Consider the following 9,014-nt stretch of genomic DNA (forward strand, 5'->3'; position numbering starts at 1 on the left):
GTTCACAACAGCTCTTTCAATGGGCAAAATTGAACATCTTAGGGATAAATATGGATATTTTTAAGCAGAGTATTTCACTCAGTAACATGATGCAAAAGTGAAAAATTTTTTAAAATTAATACTTTTAAGTCTTCCAAACCCTCTGATATTTTCATGTATATAGACTCCTCCTGCCAGTTTTTTAGGAACAGTAAATTAATGTGAACATGCCTCTGTTATCCTGTAATTTTATGTCCATTTCCATGTGTTTCTTGTATTGTTAGCTTGCCTCCTGCTCTGTGGTTTATTTGGGCAAGTTGCCTTTTTTAGTGTTGTTGTTACCTTTTGTAAGCATGCCAGAGACCTTAGGGTGCCAATAAATTAGAATATTAGTGCTCCTTTTTACTGCCATATTGCACTCATTTCCCTCTGCTTGTTTGTGACCTAGTCTTGAACCTCTGCCTAATCTGCTGAGCTGAATTTTCTGTGTCCTGATCAGATTAGGAGGAACAGTGGGCAAATGCATCCTTGTTTGCATAAAATGTGTTTGCCAGAAAAACTAGCAGCAAACAAAGTAAACCAAATGTAGAAAGCTGCAAACAGAAACCTGTCCTTAGACAAAGTTCAAAATCACAGGCAGTGTTAGAACTACATTCCCATACAACATGTGGGTGCTGCACATCAGCAGGCACTGCATCTCCGTCAGGAACATCCACTACAGCTACCTTCACAGGACAGGGTCTGTAATCTTTTAGGAGACTAGGGACATGCCTGTCAACAGTGAGCTGTTTATGCAGCCTCTTTTTTCAGTCATGGAGGTTTCAGGTGGAAACACCCTACTAGAATAGATTAGCTATCCCATTTGTCCTCCACTGGAGGGTATTTCCCAGTTTCATCAAGCCCAGCTGTGAAAACAGTCTGGATGACACAAACATGGGGCTCTGCGATCTGTCTGTAGAGCTAGAGCTAGATACGCTGCACACACTCTGAGCCTGAAGATGCTGTTATGCTTTACTGGGCTACTCGCTAGCTCAGACCCAACTCTGTCTCCCTAATGCTGAACAGTAGTCACTGAAATTTAAATTAAGGTACTCAGGTGAGAGTGACAGAATCACACCTGTAAACTTTAATCCCTAATGAAATGGCCTGAGGCCAATTCCAGGAGATTCTGCCCCAACAGAAAACCCAGTTTGACCATGTTGTCTCACCCCTAAGCTGACTGGTACTGTGAATGCTATACATCCATGGTTGGCAGGTGTTTCAAGTCATTTCACAGCCACGCTTCCAACTGACTAATTCTCTAAGTGTATTTGTAGTTTTACTGTGGGCTTACTATGCTGAAGGACAGAAGTTCAGATATGGGCCATCTTTGGGAAGGAAGGTATTGTCATACTCCTGCCAGGATTTGGAAAAAAAAAAAAAGAAGGAGAAAATTTGCCCAGACCTTCAGCCAATTATAAACCAGTAATTTCACTGAGTTAATTTATCCTACAAGAACTTAAAAGTGTTTAGGGATTGAGTCATACACTTATTTTAGGTAAGAAAGAAGCTTGCCTAACCTTCTGCATAACAGGCCAGGGAATGATAGACCACAGGCTCCTCACAGTAATTTTTTGATGAATACAAATGCATGTTTTTCAGGTGTTCAGTCATCAAGTAAAAGAATTAATCACAACCCATTTAATATTCTACTCTAAATTGTTCCAGTGAATCATTACCCTCATAGAAAATATGTGGTACATCTGAGTTTGTGTAGCATCAGCTTCCAGCCATTGCATTTTAGTACAGTACTTTACCATTTGATAGTTATCATGGGGCTCCTGAATTGCACACCAGTGTTCTAAAAGATGCAGACAGTTCACAAGGAGCATCTCTGAGCCACTGCTCCTTGAGAAACTAATTGATTTGATTTCTCTTACTGTAGGATGTGTTTTTGGAACTCAAATCAGTTTTTTCCCTATTCTTCCCAAGTTCTTTAAAACCCCTTTTAAAGAGCACATTCTAACGCAAGCACAACATTCTTGGGATGATATAAGCAATGGCGCACATACTATTATCTTCCTGATCTCACTAATAAATTTTCTCTTAATTTGATCAAGGCTTACAGAATTGCTTTGGGAGCTGGTGTTCACCTGCTTTACCACCATGATTCCTACTTTCCTTCTCAGGTGTGGTTTACAAGAGGTACTTTCCCATTCTGCATGTAAAACAGACTCTCCTACTTCCATGCAACCTGAATAGCTGGCATAAGTAAAATGCATGTTGTTTGCCAACACACCAAGCAGTCCAGACTGTTCTGCCTATCCTCATGGTTTACTGCTCCCCCATCTTTCTGTCACCTGAAAACCTCATCAGTTATGGATTTATTTTTATCCAGGTGATTAATACAAACAGCGAATAGCCGTGGGTTGAGAGACACTCAAACTGAATAATAACATTAAAAGTGTCATCTTTGTGTGCAATTATAAATGTTGTAATTGCTGGATCACTTGAAGCAGTGAATGAATGTTTCATGCAGATTATTTTATCACACTGATCTATACTTACTTTATCTCTGGTTGTACTTACTTTACTGGAGTTGATCCAGAGCGGGACATATACAGTAAAATAAGGAAAAGAAACGTCACAAACGCAGCAAGCCCAACCCAAAAGGCTATGACAATAGAATCTGTGGACACAAGACAGTAATTCTGTCACTGACACCATAGCAAATATAAAACACAGCAATATAATTTACAATCTCTAAGAAAGGTGTGTCATTTAATTAATTCAATTTAATTAAACCCTTGAGAGAGAGCAATCTGCGTGCCAATTTGTTATAAGTCTTAAGAGCCTCCTAGCAGTTTGTTGTAACAGGGCATGGCCAGGGCCGGGGGAGAGGTTGGGGAAAAAAATCTAGTAAGTGTGATGGTGACTAGCACTATGCATATATTTAAAATGTAATACTGAGCACTGATGGTTTTCACAGTTTCAGCTCTTTGCAGGGGATACAAAATCACAGTGTGGTAAACAATCTGGTACTCAAGACTGAGCCATTACCACTCAGTGTATAGCCAAATCCTGCTCTTGGGTGAAAAAGTACAATCCATGATCTTTAAGATGATGCTTTTATGGAGGGAATTCTAGCCTTGAAAACATTTTCTACGAAGAGAAATACCAAGGAAAACTTGTTGAAAAGTGCCTGTGACCCTTACAGCACATCAGTCCAGTGGAAGAGAATGTGAACCTTCCCCTGTTCAGCTACAATACTTCTGTAATCAACAGAAAATAGTTCAAAATGCAGCCTACTTTATCAGGACTAAGCAGCTTCTTTAAGGAACAAGTAAGTGGATTCCTAGCACTCAAGTATGGACTCACAATTAGTTTAAACCAGCCTAAGACCCTGCCACTGCTGTTATCCCTGATTCAGCTGAAAACTTTTTTTTTTTTTTTTTTAACCAATAAAAGAAAAAAAGATGAACTGATCCCTGATCTGGGTGACCACTGCTAATGGGAGTATGAGCAGGTTGGGGGAGAAAAGTGAGTTGCTCTTTAATGAATGAAGGCTACAGTGCTGCTGAAATGACTGCCTCAGTTACGGGCTGTTAGATGGGATGAATCTGCTCCTGCCCCAGTAGCACATTTGGTCACTGTTTCAAAAATGCTCCTTCCTGGGATCAGTGTGGTGGTGGTGAATGCCCAAGTTAAAGCCTTGAAAAGGTCGGGTGTTCTGCAGGGCATAAGTCGAGAAATGCCCTGAATTCATAACCAGTTACTCAGACTGAGGTGAAAAAGAAGGGTCACTGACTTCAGAGACAAATATTGATCAAGATAAAATAAATCTTCCATCTGAAAGGACAGAAAACATTGTGTTCTTTGAAACAGGTCCAATATGTTTGATTAGGTGTTTCTTTGTGAAAAAGTTCAGAACGTGTTGTCATCAGAGCCACAAAGAGATTAGGGGGAATTATCGCAGCTCCTTTTAAACTTAAAACTAGAACTGACCCAGCCAGAGTCTTATAAGCAAGCTGAGTTTTGGCTGGGCTACTGAGACATAAGAACGTGAAGGGTCAGCTTATTTTATTCTCCCTCTGTTAAAAAAAGTTTTACCAAGCTTTAATTCAGAGGATGGTAAATTAGCATGTGAGGGCTAATATTCTGACCTGCTCTTCCCCCTCTTTCTTCTTATGGGAAAAAGCGATGGGGTGCTACCGGCCAACCCCAACTCCTCAAGGGAGAATAGGGGACTTCTGTTAAAAAAAAAAAAAAAAAGCAAGCTCATGGTCCAGGGATATTTTGAAAAACTCAAAGTTTTGAAGTGTTCAAAGCCATTGGGACAGAAATGAAGAATTTGGATTTATAGAATTCCCTATCATCGGAGCTGTTGTGGTTTCATCTTTTAAAAGCAGCTTTAATACGATTCATGGAATTCACTGAGGCTAATCAAATTTGCTCCAGGTCTCAGGGGGAGTTTGGACTCTTGAGGGATAAACAGAAACTTCCTGTTTTTAAAGTCCTGCAATTAGGATTTTTTTTTTTAAACTGGGATAACATATTTTAACAATCTATAAAAAGCTTTTCTACTGCTAAATTTTAGTCACCTTTTGTGTGTGTGTGCATGTGTTTTTAAATAGCCTATTAGTTCATGGGCCAATTAAGCTTTTTATTATTTTTATACGAAAGGGAAAGAGCTGCACAATGCTATTAATAGAAAGCAAGACCATGACTTTATAGCTGGATTTAGATTAATTTTCATAAGACAAACACGGTCTCACAGTGCTTCAGGGATAGGCCACATAACAGAGGAAAGAAAGTACAGAGATTCAGGTCTCTGTTTTACATTAAATTAAAAAAAAAAACCAAAAAAAACCCAACAGAGGCAAAATTGAATTAGGGAGCTACAATCCCATCCCAGGGGTTATGACAACCACATGATTCATTTGGGCTGATTCAGCAATGCACCTAAACAAATGCTCAGGTCCCACTGCAGTCAATCAGTAGATGCCCTCTGGAACATCAATACAGCAGTTATTGTGATCCTGGAGGTATCCTACATTTTGCCAAACTTGGAATGTTTGTGGCTGTCTGAGGGGAAATTATCACATTTCATCTTCAGCACAAAGGGCAAGGACTTGCTGAACGTATTTCATCTATATACTTCTAAGCACATGAAGACAATAATCTCAACAGTGGCTTTTGAAGGTATAAGACTGTAAATATTATGCAAAGACAGGAAACCCTACAAAGTATATTCATTGCTTGACTACTGCTTTTATTCAAAACAAGGAAAAAACTAACCAACTGTGGCATTATTTCCCTTGGTGTTTTCTTTATAACTTGTAACTCACTGTTCTCCCACTGGTATTTGGAGAAAGAAAAATAAAAGTACCAAGATGATGCAGTCTCCATTCCTCCTGGACTGCTGACATGGAAAAATGTCTATTTTTAGAGGAAGGAAAAAAAAAAAAAGAAAAAAAAAAAAAGAAAAACAGTTTCACTTCCCTGGCTATCAGAAAACCAAACCCAACATTTTTAGTTTAGAAATTGGTACAATGTGGGCTCTTTAAAAGACACAAATCATAGAGCAGAACTCCATTTTGACAAGCTGCCTAGAAATATCTTACATGAACTGCTGCCCCAGGGAACTCAAATTGCCTTAACATTAAGCTGCTGAGGGGAAAAAAAAGTACATCCCAAACCCTACACTTGCATCTTTCTCCTCCTTCTTTGCCTGGGAGCTGAGCAGCTAAAATACAGAAGCCTGTTTTCCTGCAGATTTGTTTCCCAAAGCTGAGCCCAAAGGTGATTTCCTTTTGTGTCCAACAGGGCATGACCTCACCCTGCAGCCTTTTTGTCAGTAAAGGTCTTCACTCACAATGTTCTTCCTCTATTATCTAGTCACCAGGTGTAGGAACTTGCAGATATTTTATATCTTTGAGGCCTCCACTCCTTTGTAACTAGATCAAGTTGGAGTTGCTGTAGGAGCAGATGAGATGCATAAACACAAAGTATGATTGCATAAATCATCTCCTTACAATGTAAGAAGACCTAAACATAGCAGACTTCTCTAGGGGAAGAGAACAAATTAAAAAAAAAAAAGAAAAATCATTAAGTTTACTCTGCTTTTTAATGGAAATAGGGCTTATGAGATCACTCATAAGCACTCTCTCAGGTGTGTGTGGTAATTTCCTCCATGAAACTATCAACAAATGTAAATTAAATTTAACAGAGGATGAGCATCTTCTCTCAGAAGCACAATTTCTACAAGTTTCAAGAAAACACACAGCTGGGTAAAGAGGAATATCCTATAAATTGCCATGGAGGGAAATGCTGTAACACAAACTCCACCTCTACTATGTATCAGGCAACCCAAATGTTAGAAAGATGTTATTAATGAGAAAAAAGGGAAAAGGTTAGATTCCTGATTTTTGTTTTTTTGCTAAGCCAGCCACATGCCAGGGACTTACAGCTAGCTTAACTCAGCAGTTTGGGGTTTCCCTGATGAATTTGGGGGTAATTATCTGCCCTAACTTTAAAATTAAGAGAATTAGAGAAGCTGCTCATAACCTGCCTGATCCCAGCAGCACCAAATGTTGCCCTACAGTATTGCGGAGCAAGATTTTGTATATCAAAGGATGTGGATATTTACACTACCTTCTTTAAGGCATGATGCTCTAAGTTTGGAGGCAATAAGCCCTAGGCTCATCAGAGTGGACAGAAAAGCTTTTCTAGAGGCAGCACAGAATAAGAGTTTCTGCTCCCTTTTCTTATTCTTGCTCTCATAAGGCAAGCAAAGGACACGAAGCTCCTAGCATTGTCCAGTTCAATCTTCAGTATTAGAAAGACAGTTTCTTGCACTGTTAGAGACACATGAAATATTTTCAAAGACTATCAAATTTTCCTTGCTGATCACATCACTATAATAACCTTGGGGAAAGCAATTTTAGTCTCTGAAACTGTATCTGAACAGTTGTAGTTGTCTTCAGTAAACTAAATAGCAACCAGTAAAGCCCATAGCTTTGTCACTCAAATGAGGATACAACCATAGGTAGAGACTTGGCAGAAATTGAGGGAAAATGCTGCCTATAGCCTAAGTGACTCAAACATGCCTACCCATTCTCTCTCGATCTTTGTCAATCCATCCAACTATACTTGGTTAAGTTAATCCCTCAGGATATAGCTTGTCATTTTATCTTATCAAAACCTAACCAATGCAGTTACATTAGGAAAAAAATAATTACTTGCCACTTTAAGTAACCATAAAAAGACATCGCTATCTCATTGTGCAAAACCAAGTGTGAAACAGAATTAACTGTTGCAGGGTGAATTTGGTGAATACTATTTTGTATTATATACTTTGAAAATAAACTTCTAAACCCAGCAGAATTAGCTTCCACGGCAATAAAGTATTTTGACAATAATGTATATTATTACTTTATCTTACAGTTCAGTAGCACTAAATCAAAGGAGGAAAGGTAATAGAATATGTTTTCAGCTTGTTGTTCCTGGCTAGCGGAAACATACGCTGCTTCTTTTACTAAGGTTTTGGATGTTTATCAGTTGTAATGTAAGCCTTACATCCCAAGATGAAAACACGATAGTCTTACGAAAAACGCTGCTCATTCAGTCAACTTCTCCGATAGTAGCATACAGGTAACTAACACCCCAAACTACAGATTTGCAAGTCATTAGGTTTCCACTTAGCAAATGGCTAAAAAAGAATCTGTCCTTCTAAATACGAGTTAGTACCAGCAGTCTTCTAGTTTCAAATATTTTAAGATAAAGCAAAGAGTTTCAGTATTAGTAATAACTGCTATTAGAGCACAGTCACTTTGGCAGGCAGGCACCCATCCGTACAAACCATGCACATATAACCTGGCATGGTCTCTATCGCAAGGAAAACAAAAAATAAGTTGGAGAGACAAGCTATGCAACATTTTTCCTGTACTGGATTAGCACCTACTACTCTACAATACTTACATTTATTAACCTTCAACTTGCTTCCATCTACTGGAATTGGATCTATATAATCCCAATAATATTCATACGACCAAAAATACTCAGAGGAGTTTGTTCTGTTAGCCATTTCAGTAGTGCATTTTAAACCAGCACAGAACTCCAACCAAATACTTTTTTTCATTGTACTTCAGCGCCCTCAGAAAGAGATTGCATAACTGATGCCTATGTAAATCACTCTGGGGTTCCGCAGCTCAAGGACTGCCTTGGTACTAAAAAACATCTAGCAGTAATGAATATTAATGTCTGACAGATACATAACAGCAGCCCTTAAAATGTAATCCTTGCTTCCTGGTGGGCAATTACGTTATTCCTCAGCATATTTTAAACTGAGATGGATGTCAAATAACCTAAGAATGGGGTGGATGAGTGCCAGCTGGGTCACAAACCCTTCCCTCTCAGAAACTTGCAGCAACGCAGCGTGCTCTGGAGCTACTGAGAACAGATGGGTGGAAAGACATTTCAGACTTGCTCTTGACATAAAGAAGTAGGTAAGACCTGACAAAATCCTTCATAAATACAGGGTGTATTGGAGTAACCACGTATTTTGCTTTCGTACTCCTTCACTCCCTCCACCTCGAAGGCAATGGATGGAAAGGCAGGCTCCCAAGGCGAAGGCAGACCGGTGGAAGGCGCTTGGCCCACGGCAGTCCTGTGCCTAGGCAAACACCGGCCTACCTGCTTCACTGAGGATCACGGAACCAAAATCGCTCACGCTAAATGCGAGACAGACCCTCCGCCCGCTTTCGACTGCACCCCGACAGCCCCCAGGGCACGTCGCAGCTGGGGAGGCCCGGGCTGCTCGTTCAGGCTCACGGAGGAAAGGCAGGGCCCAAGGCAGGCCTCCCGGGACACCGCCCGGGCAGGCAGCGCGGCGAGGCGGCCTTCAGACCCGGGAGCGAGGCATGCAATCGCAGCACAAAGAGCGCCAGGTCGGTTAGAGGCAGCTTTCAACACACGCGTCGCCATCTTTCCTTCCCGTGCCTCCCCGCCAGCACAGCACCCGGGCCCCCCCGGCGGGCTCCCGCAGGCGCTGCCGA

The sequence above is a fragment of the Haliaeetus leucocephalus genome, unplaced genomic scaffold (genome assembly GCF_000737465.1).
Source record: "Haliaeetus leucocephalus isolate CR32 unplaced genomic scaffold, Haliaeetus_leucocephalus-4.0 Scaffold93, whole genome shotgun sequence".
NCBI lineage: Eukaryota > Metazoa > Chordata > Aves > Accipitriformes > Accipitridae > Haliaeetus > Haliaeetus leucocephalus.